This window comes from Littorina saxatilis, unplaced genomic scaffold, assembly GCF_037325665.1.
Source record: "Littorina saxatilis isolate snail1 unplaced genomic scaffold, US_GU_Lsax_2.0 scaffold_1150, whole genome shotgun sequence".
In the NCBI taxonomy this organism is placed as follows: domain Eukaryota; kingdom Metazoa; phylum Mollusca; class Gastropoda; order Littorinimorpha; family Littorinidae; genus Littorina; species Littorina saxatilis.
Window position 1 is genome coordinate 17501 of NW_027128300.1, and position 20657 is coordinate 38157.

General features: G+C 39.4%; 1 long non-coding RNA gene across 1 annotated transcript; it reads left to right on the top strand.

Moving 5' to 3' along the window:
• The first annotated feature begins 8179 nt into the window (after positions 1–8179).
• On the top strand, positions 8180–19040 carry LOC138956664 (uncharacterized). The gene is made up of 6 exons (XR_011452747.1): positions 8180–8766; positions 9504–9574; positions 9961–10049; positions 10302–10399; positions 11963–12110; positions 18742–19040. It is a non-coding gene; the product is annotated as an uncharacterized lncRNA (long non-coding RNA).
• The last annotated feature ends 1617 nt before the right edge of the window (positions 19041–20657 follow it).

Consider the following 20657-nt stretch of genomic DNA (forward strand, 5'->3'; position numbering starts at 1 on the left):
CAACAACAAGAAAAAGAGTTATTTCAGGAATTCGTCTCTGACGACCCGCAAGCCCATCCCTAAAATCCCATATCGTCCACAAGTCCGAAATCTATCCATCCAGCAGGCGTACAGTTTCATTGAGTGTAGAATATTTTTAATTTTTGTGTGGGCCTGCTCACTATTTTTGGCGTGATATGTGGCCCGATATCGATAGTGCAGTTTTTATTTTGAGATGGTGCGGCGGATGCGCCGATCTGTATACACAATAAAAATGGTTAAAGTAAAAGAAACGCCTTTACTGGCGCAGGTATGGCTAAACGATTAGTAATGCAACACACGTAAAAATGCTTATTTCTGGTGGCAAGGCAAAACCTAATTAGGTTTGGTAGGTAGGTATTTTGTGTAAGTGTCATAGTCGGTAAACTAACTTTGAAACTGATTCGTTTCATGCTGTAAACTTTATTTTTATGTTAAAGGGACATAACTTCATGGCGGACTGTTGACAGAGAGTTTATTTGGGACTGATTCTAATTCTAAGTGAGACAGAGAAAACTGAGGCTCTGCGTTTAGAGAGTTCGATACTTGGCATGCATTGACTTTAAACAGTCATTTTCGCCTGTTTTAAAGCACGTTTCCCGAACTCGTGGCATTCCAAGTGCGCAGAACACGTCCTTAGTGTCTGACATTGACAGTCTACTGACTCGGCATGACATAAGACATATAAGATCATTCATTTTCCATGCTGTACACGAAAACGTGTGGCTTGTCTGCTCTTTTGACTCTGACTGAATTGGTTGTCCTCAAATGTTTCAGCTTCTTGCCATCTCTTCTTTTTATATTTAGTCAAGTTTTGACTAAATATTTTAACATCGAGGGGGAATCGAAACGAGGGTCGTGGTGTATGTGCGTGTGTGCGTGCGTGTGTGCGTGCGTGCGTGTGTGTGTGTGTGTAGAGCGATTCAGACTAAACTACTGGACCGATCTTTATGAAATTTGACATGAGAGTTCCTGGGTATGAAATCCCCGAACGTTTTTTTTCATTTTTTTGATAAATGTCTTTGATGACGTCATATCCGGCTTTTCGTGAAAGTTGAGGCGGCACTGTCACGCCCTCATTTTTCAACCAAATTGGTTCAAATTTTGGTCAAGTAATCTTCGACGAAGCCCGGACTTCGGTATTGCATTTCAGCGTGGTGGCTTAAAAATTAATTAATGACTTTGGTCATTAAAAATCGGAAAATTGTAAAAAAAAATAAAAATTTATAAAACGATCCAAATTTACGTTTATCTTATTCTCCATCATTTGCTGATTCCAAAAACATATAAATATGTTATATTCGGATTAAAAACAAGCTCTGAAAATTAAATATATAAAAATTATTATCAAAATTAAATTGTCGAAATCAATTTAAAAACACTTTCATCTTATTCCTTGTCGGTTCCTGATTCCAAAAACATATAGATATGATATGTTTGGATTAAAAACACGCTCAGAAAGTTAAAACAAAGAGAGGTACAGAAAAGCGTGCTATCCTTCTTAGCGCAACTACTACCCCGCTCTTCTTGTCAATTTCACTGCCTTTGCCATGAGCGGTGGCCTGACGATGCTACGAGTAAAATGGCATTGCGTTCAGTTTCATTCTGTGAGTTCGACAGCTACTTGACTAAATATTGTATTTTCGCCTTACGCGACTTGTTACATTTAGTCAAGTTTTGACTAAATGTTTTAACATAGAGGGGGAATCGAGACGAGGGTCGTGGTGTGTGTGTGTCTGTGTGTGTGTCTGTGCGTGTGTGTGTCTGTCTGTGCGTGTGTGTGGGTGTAGAGCGATTCAGACTAAACTACTGGACCGATCTTTATGAAAGTTGACATGAGAGTTTCTGGGTATGATATCCCCGGACGGTTTTTTTTTCCTTTTTTCGATAAATACCTTTGATGACGTCATATCCGGCTTTTTGTAAAAGTTGAGGCGGCACTGTCACACCCTCATTTTTCAATCAAATTGATTGAAATTTTGGCAAAGCAATCTTCGACGAAGGCCGGGGTTTGGTATTGCATTTCAGCTTGGTGGCTTAAAAACTAATGAGTGAGTTTGGTCATTAAAAATCGGAAACTTGTAATTAAAATAATTTTTTTTATTAAACGATCCAAAAACAATTTCATCTTATTCTTCGTCTGATTCTGATTCCAAAAACATATAAATATGTTATATTTGGATTAAAAACAAGCTCTGAAAATTAAAAATATAAAAATTATGATCAAAATTTAAAAACATTTTCATCTTATTCCTTGTCGGTTCCTGATTCCAAAAACATATAGATATGATATGTTTGGATTAAAAACACGCTCAGAAAGTTAAAACGAAGAGAGGTACAGAAAAGCGTGCTATGCAGCACAGCGAAACCACTACAGCGCTGAACAGGCTCGTCAGTTTCACTCCGTTTTGCACAAGCGGCGGACTACGGTCATTGTGAAAAAAATGCAGTGCGTTCAGTTTCATTCTGTGAGTTCGACTGAGCTTGACTAAATGTTGTATTTTCGCCTTACGCGACTTGTTCCACTTGCTCTTTACGCGAAAACATGCTTTGCATAGACCCACATTTGTGATCAGCTTGTTTTTCCTAATCATAAAAGGTGTTGTTGTTTTAAAAATTGTCCGTCAATCGCAAAGACCATTTGCACGACGTATTTGTGAAGGTTTTGTTTGTCACGTGTATCTTTGTTGTTGAGTCTGTGGTGTATTCATTGTTTCTATAAATAACCGTTCCATAATCCAATCTTTCTTGTATTTTGTTTCTTGAATTAGAAACGTTAGCAGTATATCCGTTTCAGATTTTTACTCTTAGAATATATAGAGGCTTACGAACAACCACAGATTTTTTTTAAATTCCAACGCACTCAGGCTCAAGACTGGCTCACAATTCATACACAACTTGAGACACACACTAACAAGCCAGTTAAATAAGCTCTCTCCGGCAGTCTCTCCCTCTCACTCCCCCACCCCCGACCCTCAGGTTGAAAATAATTACCAAGCTATCTGTCTTCATCTGCCAGCGCTTGAGCGTCTGATGTTTTTACTAAGGCACGGCCGCCATATTTGCAATCCCAGAATTCTCATTACTGACGTAGTCAATTTCCTGTCTGCTGGAAACAGCAGACACGTGTCACTTCCTGCGCATGCGCCCTTTTGGCTCGCAGTGGAGGGGATCGTTGCAGCCTTATAATTGAGAGAAAGTATGCACGTGACATGAAACAGATAGGCGGCAATCAATATCTCTTGTCTCTTGTTTGTCTCCTGTCGCATCTTTCTTTGTCTTTTCTTTCATCGATGTTTTTCAAGGGTTGTGGGTATTACAGTGCGGGTTTTTTTTATTCGCGTATCATACAGTTCTCACGAAAAACACACCATAAAAGACAAAGATCAAACCAAACTAAATTAAACAAAAAAAGCAAGAAAGAAAGAAAGAGAAAAACAAACAAACAAACAAACACCCAAACAAAAAACAAAACCCAAACAAACAAACAAACAAACAAAGTAATAGAATTAGAAGGTGAAAAAGCGCCTGCCATAAAAGTCAAGTAAATGACACCCAATCCATTTTCTACAATGATTGCTCTATGATCACAAAAACCTGTCCAAAAACAACAACAACCGGGTATTGTGGCTTTCACAAATTCCACACGTGTTGATTGGTTCTCACTATCTTTCAACATATTATAGGCCTATCCTGACCTCAGGTCAAAATGAGTTCCTTCCTTCGGGTCTCTGACAGAATTCCTTTGTTTTCCTTCTCTGGAGAGGAAATCGAGTGGTTTTTATTTGTTTTTATTTTTATTTTTATTTTTTTACATATTTAGATCTTTTTGTAATGTGTTATTGATATAAGCAGATTCGCGATCGTCGATAATGATTTGTCTTGATGTTGCGTAATTTTTGAATTACAAAGGAATTGTTATGTAAGACAGTTTCAAGCGAGCTATCTTTAGCGGATTTATTTACTGTGCAAAGAACTCTAAATATGGCAAAAGTGTCACGTGATTATCAACTTTGTCATGTGATCATAAAAAAATGGCTACGTGTGGTGAGTGAGAGAAATCTGTATTGACATTGTGTGACTGTGTCAATAGAATTATAATTTCTAGCGTCTGTATTGCGTCGTAGGCTGTTATCGTAGGTATGACGTAGGTTTCAGGGTTTCGTCATTTCACAGACAGGGGTGTCAGCTTGTGTCTATCGGTTACGTCTGCGTGTTCGGTTTGAATGAAAACACACAGACTATGCATTTGTTTGAATATTCCTGAATGGGGAATGCTTAGTTTTGTTCTTAATAAGTTAAATTAGTTTAGATCGTATTGATAAAAGAATGTTTGGGGTGGCGACGCATAATCAAGCAGCGTCATATAGGACCCTCTCCCCCCTTCCCCTTTTCCCGACTAAAATGAGTAAAAGTTGTAATGAACTCGGCCAAGGTTGAAACAAACGCGCACTTGTGGCCTGGACTGGCAGAGAAAAACATGTCAAGCCTTGCCGGCCTTTGGGTGAATTATGCATTTGTGATGCATTTGTGAAGTGAAAAAGTGTGTGATGGTGTGTACCAACTGGAGTGATGGAGTGTGTGTTGGCTGGATGTCCTGGAACTGAATGCTGTTGTGAACCAGGGAGTGTTTCGTGTACAGAGATGATGTAGACCAGGTGAGAATAGACCTTTTGTTGTCGGTGCACCTTCTTTGGAATTGGCACAATAATTTGATTGTTCTTTGGTCGTGTGGGTGTGTTGGAGTTGGATCTCGGCAAGCACAGAGAGTTGGTCCCCTCTCGAACCAATATTGGATTTGGCTAAATGGTCTGTTGTTTTGTCTGGAAATTGACAGCTGTAATAAAATGATGTGTAACTAACAACAGAAGAGAAGGCCAACGATAAGATTGAGAAAACCAAACATGCATGATGTAATACTGGAACTTGAAATTGTAACTGTGGTTCCGGTTATGATGACTGTGTGAGATGATACTTTGATATGAATTGTCGCTTCGGTAATTACTGACTTTGTTTTTACTTTTTGTTTTCCCAGCCGAGCGGACTCTTGGTGGGATAGCGTGTTAGTTCTAGGTAGACTAGTGTTTTACTACCGTGTTTAATAGCGTGTTTTAGAGCACACGTACACCAGTGACTTTATAGTGTTGTGGCAACAGAACTTTTTCGTTGTAGAGATTTGCCTCAAGCTACTTCTGAGTTGAGTGCGGAGTATGTGTTTCCACCTTTTTCAGACTAAGTGTTGAAAATGTTTATTGAAAAGTAGCATTAGTCTGACGAACCTATTTTTAACTTTTATTTTAAATGCTTGGTGATTGTGTGCGTGAGTGTTATGCAATAAAGAGGACAGAGAACATTATTCAATGTATTCAAACAACTTTTATTGTTTGTGTATTCTCTCCCTCTCTGCTTCTTGTAATTGCCAACACCCGCATGCGCTCCGCCACATTTTGGCGTCGCCGACAGTACAGATAAGTGGACACATATTTTGAGAATAGAAAGTAGTACACGAGTAGTTTAGGTATACACGCTATCCCACCCGTCACCAACTGGAACCACCCGTCACCAACCTGGAACCAACCTGGAACCACCCGTCACCAACCTGGAACCACCGTCACCAACCTGGAACGGTGATGCCGGACGGACTTTGGAGGAGAGACTCCAGCTCGACTATCGACCAACCCCAGGGAGTGGACGACTTTAACACCGTCAATTTCCGAGGATCTCAGTGTGGTGACTGTGTTTGTTTCTGCACGTGCCAGTAATGTGAAAGGACATTTAGTGGAACGTATCGACGGCCAATGGTGAGTGGAATTTTTAAATATCTTCCACAGAGGAACAGTGGCTGATGCGGAACAGGCGTCCTGATACCGTGTGCGTTCTGTATATCTGCTTTATCATGTCTTGCTACTGACCCGGTAGTGACATTTTGTTGAATTCGTGGACTTGTGGGTCTAGTGAGCATTACTGCATATTTGCCTCATTTGTGTGCTGTGTTTATGTTCAAGCATTTTGTATACATTTGAGCAGAATAGTGTCACTTGTGTGATAATGTTGTTTTATTGTTCACCATGAGCGACGGTGAGATGGAAGATGCAGTGGGGGGTAGTCCCATGAGTAACCCCACAGTGTCCGAGTTCTCACCGGGATCGCCCTGAGCGACGGTGAGATGGAAGATGCAGTGGGGGGTAGTCCCATGAGCAACCCCACAGTGTCTTCTCACCGGGATCGCCCTGAAACGTTAACCATGCGAAGTCTGGGGCTTGGGTTATGCGTTGCTAGTTAATTTGTTTTAAGCAAACATGGTGAGCAACATTTAATTGTTGAAATACCAAATATCAAAAATATCAAAAATATTGAACATATTGGGAGGGAAGGATATATCTACATATTATTACATTTTATATACTAACTTGTACAAGGAACCCCGCACAGTGCATTCGCGTGCAGTTGACGTACTCCCTCGGTTCCTTCGGATCATGGAAACATTATTGGATTCTTAGGGAGTGGGTTCAAGTAAAGTTGGGGAGCAGCTGTTCTGTGTTGCCTATTGTTTAGTGCAGGTTAGGCATGTAAATATGTTCTAAGGTTACTTTGTTGTGAAAAAAATTTGGCGTCCTTGACAGTACGTTGTTCTCTGTCCTCTGGATCATTTCCTTTTATTATTCAATGGGAATCCCCCCCCCCCCCCCCACCTCCTGATCTGTATCATCAACATGTCGAAGTCTTTGTTAGCATTGTTAAGGTAATAGTTTCGGTACAGTCAATGCATCTTTAATTAGTGGTTGACATGTAGGTTCGAAATGTGTTAATAGTTTCGGTACAGTCAATGCATCTTTAAATAGTGGTTGACATGTAGGTTCGAAATGTGTTAATAGTTTCGGTACAGTCAATGCATCTTTAAATAGTGGTTGACATGTAGGTTCGAAATGTGTTAATAGTTTCGGTACAGTCAATGCATCTTTAAATAGTGGTTGACATGTAGGTTCGAAATGTGTTAATAGTTTCGGTACAGTCAATGCATCTTTAAATAGTGGTTGACATGTAGGTTCGAAATGTGGTAATAGTTTCGGTACAGTCAATGCATCTTTAAATAGTGGTTGACATGTAGGTTCGAAATGTGTTACTCAGGATTAGCTTTTGTGACTGAGACTTGCGACGGCTGAAGATATAGGTTAGCACAAGTTGAGTTTTGATTGGTTGTTGAAACTTCTTTGGTGGTTAGGTTTTAACATCATGTTTTTGTTTCCAAGACATGCCTTCAGGAGAAGTCATGCTAAGTTGGGGAGAATGTGGTGAGTGAGAGAAATCTGTATTGACATTGTGTGACTGTGTCAATAGAATTATAATTTCTAGCGCCTGTATTGCGTCGTAGGCTGTTATCGTAGGTATGACGTAGGTTTCAGGGTTTCGTCATTTCACAGACAGGGGTGTCAGCTTGTGTCTATCGGTTACGTCTGCGTGTTCGGTTTGAATGAAAACACACAGACTATGCATTTGTTTGAATATTCCTGAATGGGGAATGCTTAGTTTTGTTCTTAATAAGTTAAATTAGTTTAGATCGTATTGATAAAAGAATGTTTGGGGTGGCGACGCATAATCAAGCAGCGTCATATAGGACCCTCTCCCCCCTTCCCCTTTTCCCGACTAAAATGAGTAAAAGTTGTAATGAACTCGGCCAAGGTTGAAACAAACGCGCACTTGTGGCCTGGACTGGCAGAGAAAAACATGTCAAGCCTTGCCGGCCTTTGGATGAATTATGCATTTGTGATGCATTTGTGAAGTGAAAAAGTGTGTGTTGGTGTGTACCAATTGGAGTGATGGAGTGTGTGTTGGCTGGATGTCCTGGAACTGAATGCTGTTGTGAACCAGGGAGTGTTTCGTGTCCAGAGATGATGTAGACCAGGTGAGAATAGACCTTTTGTTGTCGGTGCACCTTCTTTGGAATTGGCACAATAATTTGATTGTTCTTTGGTCGTGTGGGTGTGTTGGAGTTGGATCTCGGCAAGCACAGAGAGTTGGTCCCCTCTCGGACCAATATTGGATTTGGCTAAATGGTCTGTTGTTTTGTCTGGAAATTGACAGCTGTAATAAAATGATGTGTAACTAACAACAGAAGAGAAGGCCAACGAGAAGATTGAGAAAACCAAACATGCATCCCAGCAAACATTGCACCCTCGGATCGCATGCGTAAAACACTCGGCACGGATTTCTGCACTCGAATCGAGCGCGTCACGCATGCACAAAATCGAACACGGATTTCTGCACTCGAGTCGAGTGCGTATCGCATACGTGAATGCGACATGCTTTCATGCGTGAAAACGCATGCGATACGCATACGATTTTGTAACTCGTCTCGCATGCGATACGCATGCTATTTGCATTTGACCTTGGACCTCCATATTAGGTCCAAGATTTGACGTCATTACTTTTGGCGAGCTCTATTTGCGTTTGACGTCATGCCTGAGTTATGAACTCGTCAGCCCTTTTTGGAAGATAATAATAGTCTAGTTTAGTTGTTTTCGTGTAAGAACAAGTGGTTAAATTTATTCTTACATTAATTTAAGATGAAATTATGTCACTTAAAGGATAAATCAAATAGTTAATGCATTATTTTATTTTTTGTTTCCAATCCAACGATCGAGCTGCAGTTGGTGCGGGTTACTTTTCGTTGCTGCTGATGTGTATGTTCGTTTGCCAGCAACGTTTACACTAGCGACCAGACGAATTTTGAGCAAACCGACTATCAAGGTACATCTGATCACAAATATTGTAGTTTCTATCTGTTCTTATGTGTGTTTAAAAGACATGGGATTTTGTGGGTGGGGAAATTTATACTATGAATCATTGAGTGTTACAATATAATCTGTCAACAGTCGACCATTTGGTTTGGCCCTTTTGCAAAATGACAAAAAACCCTAGTTTGGATGAAAGCTCTTGCAATGAACCATCAGGTGTGTCAAAAATGAATAAGGCCTGCATGTGATATGCGTATGTTTTCTCGAATGAATGACTGACTTTGTTTGCAATCTTGGGGAGGAACAAATTTTAGTTCTTAAAATTGTTTGATTTGCAATTGCACATGCATTGTACATGCACTTATGTAGTGTTTTTGGACCTCACTGTTGCCTCTTTATTATTCATGTACACAGTGTATGTGTTTTGTGCTGTGTGTGCAGTTTAAATTTCAAAGATCACTCTGGCTTTCTGTTACTTTTTTGTGTAAAAATGTGTGTATCTGATGGTTTTGGGGGTTTTATGTTCTAATTTGAACACTTCTGAAGAACGGCATATATATATAAATATATATAGGTATATGTGTACTTAGGTTTTTTGTTGCCTCTATAATCTATTCCATGCTTTAAACATACAGACTCATAATGTGGCTTGTGTGTGTGTTTTATGTGATGTTAGTAAGTTGTGGAATTATCTGAGTAATTCTGAGTTACATATAAAATAAGTAACAGTGTGGCCACTTATGTTTCCAGTACACAGCGGCTGACCATTCGGACCATGTTTCCTATTGGGAATTGATCTTGGCTGTTTCTGTTCTGCAAAGGTATGATTAAGGCTTCCTTTGATGATGAATGTTTTTGTGTGTGTTTCTGTGTATGTGTCACTGTGGGTGGGTGTGTGTGTGTGTGTGTGTGTGTGAATGAAACTTCAGTAATTTATGCTTTCACTTTTCAGAGTTACATGACATACAAGCCAAAATATGATATATTTTGCTGAAATTTGAATCAATGAATGTCTTTGTAGTCAGTAATTTTCAGGGTTGAAGTTCTGACTCAAAATGACTGTGATTGATAAACTCCATATCAGAAATGTTAGTTAGGACAATTTAAACTCAATTTAACTGAATTCATGCAGGGAGAGGATTGTTATCACGAAGGTTACCAGTATACCAGGTTTATGATTTTTCAAAGTGCACAATCTCTTTTTCAGTGGACCCATTGAACTTCAAGTCCTCCATTTACAATGGTCCAGTGCTGTGTTTATCTGCTAACCTGGTCATACCAATGCGTTGTGAACAGGTAAGTAATGCTTTTGCTTGCTTTTTTCTCTTTGGTTTCATTTTCTTATGCAGTTGTCCCTACTTCAGTACCTGTGTTTTTGGACTGAACATGTAGAGCTCAGAAGTCTCTATGTCATGCTTAAACCACAGGCTAATCCTTTGACTTGCGCACGCATGTGACTGTGTTTAATGGTGATGTCTGTAGGTATCTGTATCTAAGTGAGTAGTTATGATTTTAAATGAGTAACAGTGTGTCTGTTTATGATTGCAGTACACACGATATGGCCAACCATCCTGATGATGTTTCCCTGTGGAGAGATCTTTTCTGTTTCTGTTCCGCAAAAGGGTTGACTGCGGCTTTCACTTATGGTATGTTTGATTTTGTTTTGTTTTTCTCAGCTATTCAGGCTTTCAGCAGGATAGTCAGACTTGAGAGTTACAGGCCTAAGAAGATTTTCAATCTTGACTGTAAATATTATCTTGATTCCTGGTTAGTGTTGTGGTTGTGCACCAATGTTATTCGACAAAAAGCTTCGGCATTTCAAATATTGGATGCCTTTTTTTGTTGTTTTATGAACCTAAACTGTGCTCTGAGTCTGACAGTATTTTCAGCCTCCGTCATAATAGGTCAGGTATGCAGACTCCAGGCCTGCATGTTCAATGTCCATAGTTTTGACCCCATGGAATTTCTGTAGATACAAAATTGCGGTACTACTTCTCTCCGGAAACCCCCGAAAACCTCATCAGAAATAAGAACATTTGTCCTTAGATCGTGTTTTGTTACATAATGTTTGCAATCATGACTTATATTTGCAACTTTCACAGTTCATGGCTTTATTTTCGTGTTTGTGCGAGGATTTACGAAGGAGCGAAAGCACTAATCACATGACGTCATCAGTACTTGTGCTTTCGAGTAACAATAGTTACCTTGCTCCCTTGCATTGAAATTGTTGCATCGATTTCGTCGATAATCCGGCTCTCAACACAAATATAAGGGTGCATGTAGCACGAATCAGGCTTACTTTTTACAGGCATGTCCAATACTTCACTTTGAAGATAGATTTAGTTAGTCTAGATGGGGTTTTCAGGGGTTTTCGGAGGTTTTCGGAGACAAGTAGTACCCCAACATTGTTTTCTGGCCATAACATATTGACCCACATATATTTTGAATTCATGCAGGTTTAACTGGCTGATTGTCCTCTGTGTCTGGGATGAACACGGCTCTGAAATGCACTTTAGATTTATCCGTGAACTTACATGTAAAAAAAACTGATGTACAGGGTGACACAAAAAAAACAGATCCCACCAAAAGTTTAATATTTTCTGAAATAATCAGCCGATTCTTTTATTTTTTCAGGTGAGCCAAGCTGAAATGATGTTCTAACAGCCCACCAAGTTTGAGCTTCAAGATGTCATGGACAACGGAGCATAAGACATTTATAGTCGAGGCCTATTTTCGCCGGCGAACAGATTTGCTCGGGCTGCGCACAACAGACTCTCTGACTGAATCAATATTCCTCGGTGTCCTTGCTGATTTAGGTCGACCAGAGTGGGATCCCCTGTTAGGGTTTTTACTATTGAGGTTATTGACAGTCCCATGGTCTCTGAACTTATCCCTCCATCCATAGATAACTGATTTAACAGGAAAGTCTCTACGTCCAAACTGTCTTTTGAATTCCAGTTGAGCAGCGTGGATAGAATTCGACCGAAAATAGGCCTCGACTATAAATGTCTTATGCTCCGTTGTCCATGACATCTTGAAGCTCAAACTTGGTGGGCTGTTAGAACATCATTTCAGCTTGGCTCACCTGAAAAAATAAAAGAATCGGCTGATTATTTCAGAAAATATTAAACTTTTGGTGGGATCTGTTTTTTTTGTGTCACCCTGTAAAAGGATATTATTTATTGACAATGTTCTTTTCTTTTGTGTAGCTTATCAAGGTGCTGCTAATCGATGCTGTCAACACAAATGAGAGACACTGAAACAAGGAAAGTCAGACTCAGAGCCCTGGCAGCCACATACATTCCATGTGTTCCCTTGCTGTAGAGTTTCACAAATCAATCTCAAATAATATTACTGGTGAGTGTTTGTGTTTTACACTTGTTTCGTTTGTGGGTACAATGGAACCTACCTTTCAAAGATCTTGACTATTAACACAAACATATACTGAAAGCAGATCACGTCCTATGAGAGAAACCATCTTTAAATGGAATTGTTTTCAGACATAATTACATTGTGAACTGAAAACTTGGAAAGCTAGTTTCTTCAATACAAGGTTCCACTGTACAATTAGCTGCCTGTAAGATAAGTTTCACAGTATTTGCCTGTACTGTCAAGATGTTTTGGCATGATCAGTCACAAATAACACTCTTGGAAAGCACTTTGTGTCATCATTCCTGGTTTAAGGGGGGACAGGGTAGGCAAGCACTTTTTTTTTTTTTTTTGGAAACAGCTTGCTGCTTGTTTGATTTTTGCAAGCAGAATAACCTAATTAAGGGAAACCATTTTAAATTTTGAGTGAAAAGCAATTTTTGGGGGTTTTATTCACCAAAATGTGAGAAAAACGTTATAAAATGTGCTTTTTTTAAAATGTTGCAGTTTGTGAACCAGTGCATGTTTTGATCCAATTTTTCTTCTTTGCAGCAATATGTGTGTCTTTAATAATTCTGTGTATCGAAAAGCATTTCTAAGCAATATATTATTTTAATTTAGCATTTTCAGTTACCGGTTCAGTTTTGATAAGAAAAATACATGAAATCCTAACTGTCAGACTCATAAAAACCCAACCAATGCACTGAACTCTTATTCCATACACAGAACTGATGCTGTACAACTCATATACAACATATACAAAAACTGAACAAATCCATCAAGCCTTTCAAAAGTTGCAACATTTTAATTGTAGCGTTTTGTCTGAAAATTACATTCAGAGAAAACAGCATTTTAAAGATTTGAACCAGTACATAAAAAAACCAGTAGCACAGTGCACCCTGAATTCATATGTTTTTATCAGAATGACCACTTTACTATGTAGGGAAAAGGATTTGACAATCAAATTATCAGGATTTTTTTTATATACATCATATGAAAACAGCCATCTTTGTTTGTACCGATATGAAAACATGAATCAGAACCAAACTGTCAGACTCATAAAAACCCAACCAATGCACTTAACTCTTATTCCATACACAAAACTGACGCTTTACAAATCATAAACAACATAAACAAAAATGAAACAAATCCATCAAGCCATTCAAAAGTTGCAACATTTTAATTACAGATGTTTGTCTGAAAATTACATTCAGAGAAAACAGCATTTGAAAGATTCCAACCAGTACCTCAAACTAGTAGCACAGTGCAGCCTGAATTGATATGTTTTTATAAGAATAACCACTTTACTATGATGGGGAAATGATTTGACGATCAAATTATCCAGACTTTTTAAAAAAAATCATTTGAAAACTCATCTATGTTAGTGCAGATATGAATCAAAACGAAACTGTCGGACTCATAAAAACACAAGGAATCCACTGTATTCTTATTCCATGCACAGAAATGGTGCTTCACAAATCATAAACAACATATACAAAATTGGAACAAATCCATCTTGCCATTCAAAAGTTACATTTTAATTACCACATTTTGTCTCAAATTACATGTAGAGAAAACAGCATGTAAAAGAGTCTCACTAGTACCCCGGTAAACTAGTACCACAGTAGAGCTTGAATTAATGGGGTGGTTTTTTTTTAACCAGAATAACACTTTAACTATGAAGGGGAAATGATTTGATAATCAAATTATCAGATTTTTTTGATTTAAAAAAAAATTATATGAAAACATTAAAAAAGTCAATTATCTGTGTTTGTGCTGATATGAAAATATTGATCAGAACCAAACTGTCAGACTCATAAAAACCCAACGGATGCACTGATTTCTTATTCCATTGCATAGAAATGATGCTTCAACATCAACAACATTACATAATTATATATACACAAATGGAACAAAACTATCAAGCCATTCAAAAGTTGCAACATTTTAATTACAGTATTTCTGTGCTCAATCCTAACACTGCACAGCAAATTTCTGTAAAGCTGAATGTCCCTTTCCATGTACCAACTTGGTCATACGCGGATTATTTAAAATGCAACTTTACCACCCGAAGCGTTGCAAACACCGGGAGAAGAGTAAACAACTGCAGACTTGAATGGACACTCATATGCACTCCAGATGCAGGGCCTGTGCAAATCCTTGGGCTGATGCATCACCTTCTTTCATAATCAGACTGCTATCAGACAAGCATTCAGTACAGGATATAAACCTTTCAGCAATAGATTGAGCTGATCAATGTTGACAAAAGCCCAACACATGTCAGCGGAGTGACGTTGCACAGTACCAGTATCCATATCTGCTTGTGATGGGTCAGAAGATGGCAAAGTATCTGTATCTTCTTATGGTTGGTCAGAAGATGGCAAAGCTGATGTTTCTGCTGTGGAAGAGGGTAGTTCCTGTTTAGCAAACTTTTCCATCAGGTCAATCTTTCTCCTCGCTGCCACCACAGGAGGACTGGCTCTCCCCTTGCTCCAACCTAATAAATACACAAACACTGATTTAATATTTGATACAACTGTCCATGGTTTTTGTTTGTAATAAGCTGCAAATTTTAAGACTCAATATAAACGTCAACAAGTGCTTGTACTTTATTTTGCAAATGACCATGTTACATGGGGTGTACCTCAACTTTTTGGCGAGGCTGGTAAATCAGAAATCCCAATCAGCCCCCAACCACTGAACCAGGCGGGTTTTCTTACAACCACCTCAGCGGCTCGTACCCACATATGTCGGTTGACGAACACACACACACACACAAAAGACATTCATTAATTGGCCCCTATCACAAAATGTACATGTCAAGTTTACTATGGGATTTCAGTAACCACACAATCACATACACACAGGAACTAATACTGAAACTAGCTGAATTATTTTCTTTCTTTCTTTCTTTCTTTTCATATTTTTCTTTTAAAATTAATTTATTTCATCACACTTGCTATGTATTTGCTTGTTTCTTGTCTGTTGTCTGTTTTGTGTGTGTGTGTGTGTTCTGTGTGTGTGTATACATTTTCAGATTTCCTAAACCTAGCACTGTTTGCAGGTGATCTTTATGCTTTTGATTCATGAGTTGCATCCCCAGTCCTTTAGTTTAACTCTTTTTTTTTCTTTGGTGAAGTAAATTGGATCTATTTTTTTTATTCCTTAGTTAATGGAAAAGATTTGACAACAATATTGCTGTCAATGATAGGTTGGTCAGCCATGCTGGTGTAAACCAATCCTTTAGAATTAGAGAACGCTCTCTAGTAGGGTACTTATTTTCCTACGGTCAATGACCAGAAACAGAAACTGTGTCAGTCGTACATCGCTCAGATGCTGCTTCTCAGTTTGACCCCAGACAAAGAATACTGATGACATGTTACACCATAGTAAGCTCTCAAGGACTGGCCAGCGAAGAACAATAAAATAGGGGTTGTGAAGACGATATCACAGAGATGATCGAGGGAGGGAGGGGTGGGGGGGGGGGGGGGGGGGGGGTGTGTGCGGCGGCGGCATGGTCAGTAAATTGGATCAAGAAACCCGCAAAATACTTCAGACACAAACTGTTTATCATTTACCTGCAAACCCTAACACATTCTTACAACAACAACAACATAACGATGTGCAATAAATCACGTTGTCAAACAAACAAGATCGAAAAGAGAAAGAAGCAAAACCCACCTCGTCGAGTCAAGAATCTTAGAATGTCGTCTGCTCAAATACGATCATGTTGGTTCATTTCGGAGTGTTGTTACTTCCTTCTACTGTTCGCTGCTGCTGGTTCATCTTTCTCTGATATTTCTTGCCACTATGCCGAACATTTCCAATGTTAGGGTTGTTCTCCGCAGCTCAAAACTTTGAAAAATGCTGCTGAATCGGTGAAAACGTCATGGATTTGTTGACACCGGGGGACTGATAAGTTGTCTACTGCGCTTGCGCCAAATGCCTTTGACCTACATATATTTGCATATATTAATTCCGGGGTTTCGGTTGGAACGGATTCTCTCTCTTTGTGCCTATGTCAACGGAAATTCCCCAACGGTGATGACGTCATCTTGAAGAACGGAAATTTCCACACAGTTTGAACAGCGAAGGGTCATGTCATGTGCGCACATTTACCAGCACGGAGTATCCAAAGTTGACCATTTTTTCGATTTTTTTGATAAAACACAGACAAAAACAACAAAACATCGGTTTGAAAATGGTTTTATTTACATGAATACATGTCTAAAATGACAAAAGCAGATTATTGAATGCATTCCAGGATGTTCAAAGGTGTGAAAAATGCAACAACCCCAAAAAGGTGTATGAGACCAAAAATAACTCATTTTGCCTACCCGGTCTGCCCTTAAATGTTTGTGTTATGGAAGTTTTCTGAATTATGTGTCCCTGATTTTTGACTCACATGCGTAGCAAAAGTGAGTCTATGTACTCACCCGAGTCGTCCGTCCGTCCGTCCGTCCGTCCGTCCGGACGTCCGGACGTCCGTCCGTCCGGACGTCCGTCCGGAAAACTTTAACGTTGGATATTTCTTGGACACTATTCAGTCTATCAGTACCAAATTTGGCAAGATGGTGTATGATGACAAGGCCCCAAAAAACATACATAGCATCTTGACCTTGCTTCAAGGTCAAGGTCGCAGGGGCCATAAATGTTGCCTTAAAACCAGCTATTTTTCACATTTTTCCCATTTTCTCTGAAGTTTTTGAGATTGAATACCTCACCTATATATGATATATAGGGCAAAGTAAGCCCCATCTTTTGATACCAGTTTGGTTTACCTTGCTTCAAGGTCAAGGTCACAGGAGCTCTTCAAAGTTGGATTGTATACATATTTTGAAGTGACCTTGACCCTGAACTATGGAAGATAACTGTTTCAAACTTAAAAATTATGTGGGGCACATGTTATGCTTTCATCATGAGACACATTTGGTCACATATGATCAAGGTCAAGGTCACTTTGACCCTTATGAAATGTGACCAAAATAAGGTAGTGAACCACTAAAAGTGACCATATCTCATGGTAGAAAGAGCCAATAAGCACCATTGTACTTCCTATGTCTTGAATTAACAGCTTTGTGTTGCATGACCTTGACCCAAGGTCAAGGTCACATGTATTTTGGTAGGAAAAATGTGTAAAGCATGTGAGTCGTATGGGCTTTGCCCTTCTTGTTATCTTATGTTGTAATACAGGCTTTGTGTTTGTATTCATGTGTGTGTTACTTTGTATGTGAAGGAAGCTTTGAAGAATCAGCTAATATTGAGCTCCTTATTTTCTATTTCTTATCAAATAACCAAAGGGAAGTAATCGCTCAATGACATGTGTAATAGAGTAAGCGAGAGTTGTACGGAACCTTTTCTCCTGGCACCTGAGAGAATAACAAGCATTGAAATGAACATTGAATTTGTTCTGTTTAAAACAAAAGGCTGGTTCTTGTATATGACTGTGTACGTAGGTGTTAGTTCGAGTGCCTTGCAGAATGATGAGCATATGAGCTTGCGGTGATCATCCTTTTTGACTCACATGCGAAGCAAAAGTGAGTCTATGTACTCACCCGAGTCGTCCGTCCGTCCGTCCGGACGTCCGTCCGGAAAACTTTAACGTTGGATATTTCTTGGACACTATTCAGTCTATCAGTACCAAATTTGGCAAGATGGTGTATGATGACAAGGCCCCAAAAAACAAACATAGCATCTTGACCTTGCTTCAAGGTCAAGGTCGCAGGGGCCATAAATGTTGCCTAAAAAACAGCTATTTTTCACATTTTCCCCATTTTCTCTTAAGTTTTTGAGATTGAATACCTCACCTATATATGATATATAGGGCAAAGTAAGCCCCATCTTTTGATACCAGTTTGGTTTACCTTGCTTCAAGGTCAAGGTCACAGGAGCTCTTCAAAGTTGGATTGTATACATATTTTGAAGTGACCTTGACCCTGAACTATGGAAGATAACTGTTTCAAACTTAAAAATTATGTGGGGCACATGTTATGCTTTCATCATGAGACACATTTGGTCACATATGATCAAGGTCAAGGTCACTTTGACCCTTATGAAATGTGACCAAAATAAGGTAGTGAACCACTAAAAGTGACCATATCTCATGGTAGAAAGAGCCAATAAGCACCATTGTACTTCCTATGTCTTGAATTAACAGCTTTGTGTTGCATGACCTTGGATGACCTTGACCTTGGGTCAAGGTCACATGTATTTTGGTAGGAAAAATGTGTAAAGCATGTGAGTCGTATGGGCTTTGCCCTTCTTGTTTGAGGATGAAAGTCGCTTGTTCATTTCAATGCTTGTTATTCTCTCAGGTGCCAGGAGAAAAGGTTCCGTACAACTCTCGCTTACTCTATTACACATGTTGTATGCATTGAGCGATTACTTCCCTTTGGTTATTTGATATCTTAACATCGCTCTGCCTCATTCTGTTTGACTTTCTATTTCTTATTTTCTGCCTTTCATGGCACTTTTTCAGTACCATGAGGATGAGTGTAAATAAATTAAAAACATGTACCTATAGTATAAATAAGGGGAGAACTGAAGGAAAATGGCTGTCGTGTGTTCAGGTGGCTTCAGACTATGTACACTAACTAATGATTTGATAAATTGTTGTTAGTTTCAGGGAAACTCTGTTGGACCTGGGCTGCAGAGGAGAGGTAGCAAATGCAGCCAAGCAGATCGAGTCTCATCTTTTGAAGGAAGGGAAGGCGCATCACTTGTTTATGCCTGGTGATGGATCACCGAGGACGTCAGCACGGCACTGGGAGTCCTTACAAAACACATTGCCTTTCGCTGCATATATATTCAGAGATAGCCGAAAAGTCGCAGCATTGTGAATACAAATTGTATTTTGAGTGTTGATAATTATCACTAATTGATGGGGCGGGAATGTAGCTCAGTCAGTAGCGCGCTGGATTTGTATCCAGTTGGCCGCTGTCAGCGTGAGTTCGTCCACACGTTTGGCGAGAGGTTTATTTCTCAGAGTTACCTTTGTGTGCAGACTCTCCTCGGTGTCCGAACACCCCCGTGTGTACACGCAAGCACAAGACCAAGTGCGCACGAAAAAGATCCTGTAATCCATGTCAGAGTTCGGTGGGTTATAGAAACACGAAAATACCCAGCATGCTTCCTCCGAAAGCGGCGTATGGCTGCCTAAATGGTGGGGTAAAAACGGTCATACACGTAAAAGCCGTGGGAGTTTCAGCCCATGAACCAACAAACAAAATCACTAATTGATCAGCATTACATGGTTTTGTATTTTAAAACAAATGTGACTATTATTTTCTTTAATACGCAAAGGGTTTCTTATTATATTTGTCCTAATCAAAAATGTTAAATGTGTCAAAATGCCATCAAATTCAAAATGTAAAGCCTACTAGGTAGAATATGATTCATAATTTTAGTTGTAACTAAGTAAGTGAATCTTACTTCTTCTTCTTCTGCGTTCGTGGGCTGAAACTGCTACGTACACTCGTGTGTTTTGCACGAGTGGAATTTTACGTGTATGACCGTTTTTTACCCCGCCATTTAGGCAGCCATACGCCGTTTTCGGAGGAAACATGCTGGGTATTTTCGTGTTTCTATAACACACCGAACTCTGACATGGATTACAGGATCTTTTTCGTGCGCACTTGGTCTTGTGCTTGCGTGTACACACGGGGGTGTTCGGACACCGAGGAGAGTCTGCACACAAAGTTGACTCTGATAAATAAATCTCTCGCCGAACGAACTCACGCTGACAGCGGCCAACTGGATACAAATCCAGCGCGCTACCGACTGAGCTACATCCCCGCCCCAGTAAGTGTATCTAAATTTAATTACGCATTTTCACTAAGATTGTGAATGTTTATAAAAATTGAAAATTGTTGAATAACATAATATTTTGATGAAACAATTTGTTTTTGAGTTTCTGCTTGCATGGTTTGAGTGAGTGTTGTTGTCAGAGTGCCTGAAAATATGAGCAGCTAAAAACCTGCTTTATAAAGAGCATAAACAATCCGGAATACGAATGGAATACGCATGCGATACGCATGCGGTAGACCTGCGTTGGAGGTGCGTGTCACGCTCGATATACGAGCAAAAAACGCATGCGTATCGCACGAAACAAAAGTTACAGAATCGTATGCGTATCGCATGCGTGAAACGCATGCGATACGCACGCTTTCACGCATGCGATACGCATGCGATACGCATGCACAATGTTTGTTGGGTACCTACCTACCCTATTTTTTGTAGCATGTTACCAGAACCATACTTTTTTTTTTTGGCCCAAAGTATTTACAGTCAAGATACATGTCAACAAAACCACCTTACATTCAGTCACATCAGACATCCTGCATTAAAACCAGTCATGATAACATATCCTCCCCAAAACAATGAAATTGTCAAAGTAATTATTATTTTCAAAAAAGCACAGGCTCAACTGTAGTGTAGTTAAGTTCGTACCTACTTTATCAATAACAAACTAAAACTGTACTTCCATCACATTCAGGGAAATCACAACCAGAAAGAAACATAGCTATCACAGAATGG